The sequence below is a fragment of the Cervus canadensis genome, chromosome 7 (genome assembly GCF_019320065.1).
Source record: "Cervus canadensis isolate Bull #8, Minnesota chromosome 7, ASM1932006v1, whole genome shotgun sequence".
NCBI lineage: Eukaryota > Metazoa > Chordata > Mammalia > Artiodactyla > Cervidae > Cervus > Cervus canadensis.
The window spans coordinates 23,819,119-23,827,597 of record NC_057392.1 but is presented as its reverse complement, the minus strand read 5'-3'; positions in this window follow the sequence as shown (position 1 = coordinate 23,827,597).

Here is an 8,479-nt window from a genome sequence, read left to right as displayed (position 1 = left end):
GTACCTGGGTCCTGACTGCCGTGTGGACTGCAGATCCGGTCACCCCCACCTGCTCAACTTTCCAACCCAACCGCTGCCCAGAAACCATCTGAAATTCCTGATTGTAGCTTCACTTTACGCCCAAATACCCTGTGCCCCTAATTACCTTGTATATTGAGTTTAATATTAAAATATTAAGATCGCACTGAATAGTCACTGAAAGTACCGATGCGAAGAACTGATTCATTTGAAAAGACCCTGATGCCGGGAAAGATTGAGGGCAGGAGGAGAAGGGGGCAACAGAGAAGGAGATGGTTGGATGGCATCAACTACTCAATGGACATGAGTCTGAACAAGCTCCCAGAGATAGTGAAGGACAGGGAAGCCTGGCGTGCTGCAGTCTATGGGGTTGCAAAGAGTCGACAAGATGTAGCGACTGAGCAAGGACAGCAACTACTGAGTTTAAGGCCCAAGTCCTTTGTGTATATAAAGGGTTTAGAGTACTGCTCATTTTTTGGAGGTGGAAGTGTCAGCCTGTGGGGTTTTCCAAGAATGTGGAGACAAGAATGTGGGGTACTGGGGGCAGGGGAGGAGCAGGGCCCTGGTTGTGACCAGTCTCCCCCATCTGTGGAGCAGGATGGGAGGCAGGAGGCTGGGGATTGACTGAGGCCAGAACCTCTCTCTGCCTCACTTTCTCTACAAGTAAAATGGAGCTGGTAGAGGCACTTACCTCACAGATCTTGATAAAAATTGAGTTAACATGCTCAAAACATTCAGGACAGTGCCTAGTGTACAGTAAGCAGTATGGTACATGGTCCTTGTGGCCATGTTTTCACTTATCTTTGATAAATATTGAGGGTGGACTGTGCTGGGGCGTGTGTATGCAGGTAAACATATCTGCAAGTAGAGTTAGAGAAAGCCTTGCTGCTCTAAGATAATGTGTGTATCCTCTGATTGGGAACCAGGACCCTGCTTCAAAGATACACTATTGTTTCTTCTGACAGTACCTCTCTGGTCTCTGCAACCACTCCCTTCCCTAATTAACAACTACTTGAGCCTGTTGGAACTCGGAGAAGGTCATGGAGGCTGAATGCAGCTCATTTCCAAGGATTCTGTGCCCAGGAGCCTCATGGGGTCCTGATCGGTATCAAGGCATGTACAATAATGCTCATAGTGGTTTATTGGTTGGAACAACCTAGAAACCTGTCTGCAAGGAAGTGGACTAATGGACAGGAATATTGAAGCCGTGGTCCACTACCCAGTGGAAGAGAATGAGCCTCTGATACACTTGACAATGTGAATGCTTATTAGGAATAGAACGTTAGTGAAGGAATGCAGACACGGAAGTGTATGCCATGTGACTCCATTCATGTGAAATTCTAGAACAGACAGAGCTAGCATGGTGATAGAATGACCTGTGGTGGTTTTGTGGTGCCAGAGAAGGGACAGGGCAACTTTCTGGGGTGGTTTGGAATGAGAATATGAATGTGTTAAATATCACGGAGCATATCACTGGAAGTATGTTAAACCTCAATAAACCAATACGCATTTTTCATTGGCAGAAACATTTCTATCTGACTTTTCCTGGTCAAATTTTAAGCAACATGTTGAATTTTAAAAAACAAACAACTAGAAAATATGTTGAGTGCTTACCCACACCCAGAATCATATTAAGAATTGTGGGAAGTGCAGAGACACATAGAAACAACTAGGAGTTTGTGCTCTATAATTGAGGAAGGAAATATATGTAACAACAATTGAGGCAGGAAATACATGTTAGAGAGCAACCAAAAATTTAAATAAAAATTCAAAAGAACCGAAGGAAGTGCCAAAACAGTCGCACAAATGACTAGTAAACTTTGATGAGGGGGTCGTAGATGCAGAGAAATCACTTTAGCCTGAGCAAAGAAGATACTGAAATACACTTTGGCAGGTGAGGAGGGAAAGCACAGTCTCCTAACTTAGTAGGGAATCTGACCAGGCACATGTTTTTGGCAACATCTCTTAGAGCCATGCTCCCTTTCCTCAAATGTAAATCCCAGATAGCAGGTACTCCAATCTAAAAACAAAAAATGCTAGGTCTCTAAGTCTCTCCCAGTCCTGGGATCTTGAAATTCCATCCACAAGTTCAAGGGAGCATCTGTCCACACAATCCCGTTCCTCAAGGCTCACACCAACCTTTTCCTTATACGGTGATGACAACGACAGCTCTGATAATGACAAAGGTGACGTGAGTGGCTGACCTTTACCTACTGCTCCCTGCACACCAGGCTTTGTGCCAGATGCTCTGCTTGCTTTATGTCCAAGATTACCCTAGAAGGTCAGTCCTATGTTACTGTGTCTTGAAGATGAAGCCCTGAGGCTTCCAGAAAGCTCAGCAACCTAGTTGGAACCCCATAAGTAGGCAGATGTGACTCCAGGGAATGACCTGGTTAGTCTGACACCATCACTGTGTGTCCAGCCTCCCTGGGAGGCACCCCACTGGGCATGGGCTCCTTCCCCTAGCCCTCCAGTGCTTGTAGTCTTTACCAGTCACTAGAAAACCACAAAGCCTTCCCAGATAGCTCAGTGGTGAAGAATCCTCCTGGCCAATGCAGGAGACTGTGGTTTGATCCCTAGGTAGAGAAGATTCCCAGGAGTAGGAAATGGCAACCTACTCCAGTATTCTTGCCTGGAGAATCCCATGGACAGAGGAGCCTGGTGGGCTACAGTCCATGGTGTTACAAAGAATTGAACAAGATTAGCAGCTACACACAAAAAAACAACCACAGTTTCTTGTAAATTCTTTCAGTCACTTAAATCCCAGCGCTGCCCTGCCCCCAGCTTTGCATGAAAACTGTAAGCTCTCTGAAGGCAGACCATTTCCTTCTCCACGGGGTCTTCCCAACTCAGGAGGCGAACCCGGGTCTCCTGCACTGCAGGCAGATTCTTTATCAACTGAGCTACAAGAGAAGACATTCAGTTCAGTTCACTTCAGTTAGTTCAGTCGCTCAGTCCTGTCCAACTTTTTGCGAGCCCATGAGTGGTAGCACGCCAGGCCTCCCTGTCCATCACCAACTCCCGGAGCTTACTCAAACTCATGTCCATTGAGTCAGTGATGCCATCCAGCCATCTCATCCTCTGTTGTCCCCTTCTCCTCCTGCCCCCAATCCCTCCCAGCATCAGGGTCTTTTCCAGTGAGTCAACTCTTAGCATGAGAGGGCCAAGTATGAGTTTCAGCTTCAACATCAGTCCTTCCAATGAACACCCAGGACTGATCTCCTTTAGGATGGACTGGTTGGATCTCCTTGCAGTCCAAGGGACTCTCAAGAATCTTCTCCAACACCACAGTTCAAAAGCATCAATTTTTTGGCACTCAGCTTTCTTCACAGTACAACTCTCACATCCATACATGACCACTGGAAAAACCATAGCCTTGACTAAATGGACCATTGTTAGTAAAGTAATGTCGCTGCTTTTAATATGCTGTCTAGGTTGGTCATAACTTTCCTTCCAAGGAGTAAGCGTCTTTTAATTTCATGGCTGCAATCACCATCTGCAATGATTTTGGAGCCCCCCAAAATAAAGTCTGACACTGTTTCCACTGTCTCCCCATCTATTTCCCATGAGGTGATGGGACCAGATGCCATGATCTTAGTTTTCTGAATGTTGAGTTTTAAGCCAACTTTTTCACTCTCCTCTTTCACTTTCATCAAGAGGCTCTTTAGTTCCTCTTCACTTTCTGCCATAAGGGTGGTGTCATCTGCATATCTGAGCTTATTGATATTTCTCCCAGCAATCTTGATTCCAGCTTGTGCTTCATCCAGCCCAGCATTTCTCATGATGTACTCTACATATAAGTTAAATAAGCAGGGTCACAATATACAGCCTTGATGTACTCCTTTTCATATTTGGAACCAGTTTGTTGTTCCATGTCCAGTTCTAACTGTTGCTTCCTGACCTGCACACAGGTTTCTCAAGAGGCAGGTCATGTGGTCTCTTTCCATCTCTTTCAGAATTTTCCACAGTTTATTGTGATCCACACAGTCAAAGGCTTTGGCATAGTCAATAAAGCAGAAATAGATGTTTTTTGGAACTCTCTTGCTTTTTTGATGATCCAGCAGATGTTGGCAATTTGATCTCTGGTTCCTCTGCCTTTTCTAAATTCAGCTTGAACATCTGGAAGTTCACAGTTCACGTATTGCTGAAGCCTGGCTTGGAGAATTTTGAGCATTATTTCACTAGCGTGTGAGATGAGTGCAATTGTGTGGCAGTTTGAGCATTCTTTGGCATTGCCTTTCTTTGGGATTGAAATGAAAACTGACATTTTCCAATCCTGTGGCCACTGCTGAGTTTCCAAATTTGCTGGCACATTGAGTGCAGCACTTTCACAGCACCATCCTTCAGGATTTGAAATAGCTCAACTGGAATTCCATCACCTCCACTAGCTTTGTTCATAGTGATGCTTTCTAAGGCCCACTTGACTTCACATTCCAGGATGTCTGGCTCTAGGTGAGCGATCACACCATCGTGATTATCTGGCTCGTGAAGATCTTTTATGTACAGTTCTTCTGTGTATTCTTGCCACCTTTTCTTAATATCTTCTGCTTCTGTTAGGTCCATACCATTTTTGTCCTTTATTGAGCCCATCTTTGCATGAAATTTTCCCTTGGTATCTCTAATTTTCTTGAAGCGATCTCTAGTCTTTCCCATTCTGTTGTTTTCCTCTATTTCTTTGCATTGATCGCTGAGGAAGGCTTTCTTATCTCTCCTTGCTATTCTTTGGAACTCTGCATTCAAACGGGAATATCTTTCCTTTTGTCCTCTGCTTTTCACTTCTCTTCTTTTCACAGCTATTTGTAAGGCCTCCTCAGACAACTATTTTGCCTTTTCGCATTTCTTTTCCATGGGGATGGTCTTGATCCCTGTCTCCTGTGCAATGTCATGAACCTCCGTCCATTGTTCATCAGGCACTCTATCAGATCTAGTCCCTTAAGTCTATTTCTCACTTCCACTGTAAAGTCATAAGGGATTTGATTTCAGTCATACCTGAATGGTCTAGTGGTTTTCCCTACTTTCTTCAATTTAAGTCTGAATTTGACAATAAGGAGTTCATGATCTGAGCCACAGTCAGCTCCCTGTCTTGATTTGCTGACTGTATAGAGCTTCTCCACCTTCGGCTGCAAAATACATAATCAGTCTGATTTCAGTGTTGGCCATCTGGTGATGTCCATGTGTAGAGTCTTCTCTTAAGTTGTTGGAAGAGGGTATTTGCTATGACCCGTGTGTTCTCTTGTCAAAACTCTATTAGCCTTTGCCCTGCTTCCTTCCGTACTCCAAGGCCACATTTGCCTGTTATTCCACAGGTTTATTGACTTCCTACTTTTGCATTCCAGCCCCCTATAATGAAAAGGACATCTTTTTTGGGTGTTAGTTCTAAAAGGTCTTGTAGGTCTTCATAGAACCATTCAACGTCAGCTTCTTCAGTGTTACTGGTCGGGGCATTGACTTGGATTACTGTGATATTGAATGGTTTGCCTTGGAAACAGAGAGAGATCATTCTGTCTTTTTTGAGATTGCATCAAAGTACTGCATTTCAGACTCTTTTTTTGACCATGATGGCTACTTCATTTCTTCTAAGGGATTCCTGCCCACAGTAGTAGATATAATGGTCATCTGAGTTAAATTCACCCATTCCTGTTCATTTTAGTTGGCTGATTCCTAGACTGTCGACATTCACTCTTGCCATCTCCTGTTTGACCACTTCCAATTTCCCTTGATTCATGGACCTAACATTCCAGGTTCCTATACAATATTGCTCTTTACAGCATCGGACCTTGCTTCTATCACCAGTCACATCCACAACTGGGCATTGTTTTTGCTTTGGCTCCATCCCTTCATTCTTTCTGGAGTTATTTCTCCACTGATCTCCAGTAGCATATTGGGCACCTACCAATTGGGGAGTTCATCTTCCAGTATCCTATCATTCTGCCTTCTCATACTGTTCATGGAGTTCTCAAGGCAAGAATACTGAAGTGGTTTGCCATTCCCTTCTCCAGTGGACCACATTCTGTCTGACCTCTCCACCATGACCCGGCCGTCTTGGGTGGCCCCACACAGCATGGCTTAGTTTCATTGAGTTAGACAAGACTGTGGTCCATGTGATCAGATTGGCTAGTTTTCTGTGATTATGGTTTCAGTGTGCCTGCCCTTTGATGCCCTCTCACCACACCTACCATCTTACTTGGGTCTCTTTTACCCTAGACGTGGGGTATCTCTTTACAGCTGCTCCAGCAAAGCACAGCCGCTGCTCCTTACCTTGGACGAGGGGTATCTTCTCACAGCCACCCCTCCTGACCTTGAACGTAAAATAGCTCCTCTCAGCCCTCCTTTGCCCGCACAGCCGCCGCTCCTTGGATGTGGGGTTGCTCTTTTTGGCCGCTGCCCCTGACCTTGGGCGTGGGGTAGCTCATCTAAGGAGCTTTCCTACCCCAATAGGGAAGGCCTATTGCCTGCTATACAGCTAGGTTTTTCCAAGCAATTTTGCCAGCAGAAGTTTACTGCTTTTTGATAGAACTGAAAATAAACAGAAACAATAGAAAGATAGTATTATTTTACATGCATCTGGGTTTTAGTAAATCTTTATAGTAATGTGCCACATAATTTTGGAAAATTAATTCTGGTTTGATTATGAGCAATAAAATGATAAAATGGTTGTCAGTTCAGTTCAGTCACTCAATCATGTCCAACTCTTTGCGACCTCATGAATTGCAGCACACCAGGCCCCCCTGTCCATCACCAACTCCCGGAGTTTACTCAAATTTATGTCCATTGAGTTAGTGATGCCATCCAGCCATCTCATCCTCTGTCATCCCCTTCTCCTTCTGCCCCCAATCCCTCCCAGCATCAGGGTCTTTTCCAATGAGTCAACTCTTCGCATTTGGTGTCCAAAGTATTGGGGTTTCAGCTTCACCACCAGTCCTTCCAATGAACACCCAGGACTGATCTCCTTTAGGATGCACTGGTTGGATCTCCTTGCAGTCCAAGGGACTCTCAAGAGTCTTCTCCAATACCACAGTTCAAAAGCATCAATTTTTTGGTGCTCAGCTTTCTTCACAATCCATTTCTTCACATTTTATTGCTCTCACATCCATACATGACCACTGGAAAAACCATAGCCTTGACAGACAGACCTTTGTTGGCAAAGTAATGTCTCTGCTTTTTAATATGCTGTCTAGGTTGGTCATAACTTTCCTTCCAAGGAGTAAGCGTCTTTTAATTTCATGGTTAATGAGCTGCATTAATCATTCTTCCAATGTCTGGGGGAAAATGAAGTTAAAGCAAATCCAACTAATTTAGAAAAGCAAGTGGAAATGAATGGGTGAAAATGTCGACAGAAGTGAGCCTCATCTTTTGGAGACAAGTGTGTATGCACAAATGGAAATATACAATCAGAATACAGAAAATTAGCTTCTCTGTTCACATGGAAACCTCATCTTCCTCTGAAGTGCTGAGGATGACAGGATGGGAAGAGGGTGATACTCCTTCATATCATCAGGGAGTCTGGATCGGCTGGATGAAGGCAGCTAGATGAAGGCAACCACAGCCAGGGGAGGGGATGTGTGCAAGGGCAAAGTTTGTTTCTGTGCACACCAGAACTCATGCTCACAGGGACATGTAAGCAGGGGAGGCACTTCATGGCCCCGTGACAGTTCATCTTCCCTCCATATGCTGACCCACAGAGCGTCATTCCAGGTGTCTTCACCCAACCCCAAGGTCAGGGGAATTGAAGAATGGCAAAAATACAAAAATTTTGCTCAGTCTTTCAACAAACACTTTTTTCTTTTACTCCAGCCTGAAACCTGGGGCAGTGTAAGTGACCTGAGCCTCTGGCGGGAATAGTGTCCCTGAGAGGACCATGTAGAGTACATCACATACTGCCTGCAGCTTCTCTGCTCAAGACAGCCTCAGAGTCTCTTGGAAATAGTATGTATTTTTAAAAAAGATCTTGAGAGGAAAATAAATATGCAATTTATACAGACATATCTCCTTTAAACAAGGACAATTGTGCTGTCTACAGTAGGTGTTAGAGAGATGAGACCTTAAAAGGGCATTTATAAGAAGGAAGCACAGCTTTGCCGTGATTCGTGCTGTCACAAATGAAGGGCCCCTTCCTCTGCCTTTTATTACCCTAGTATGGAAGGGGCTAAGCCTTTGACTGTGTGGATCACAATAAACTGTGGGAAATTCTGAAAGAGATAGGAATACCAGACCACCTGACCCGCCTCTTGAGAAATCTGTATGCAGGTCAGGAAGCAACAGTTAGAACTGAACATGAAACAACAGACTGGTTCCAAATAGGAAAAGGAGTATGTCAAGACTGTATATTGTCACCTGCTTATTTAATTCATATGCAGAGTACATCATGAGAAATACTGGGCTGGATGAAACACAAGCTGGAATCAAGATCGCCAGGAGAAATATCAGTAAGTTCAGATATGCAGATGACACCACCCTTATG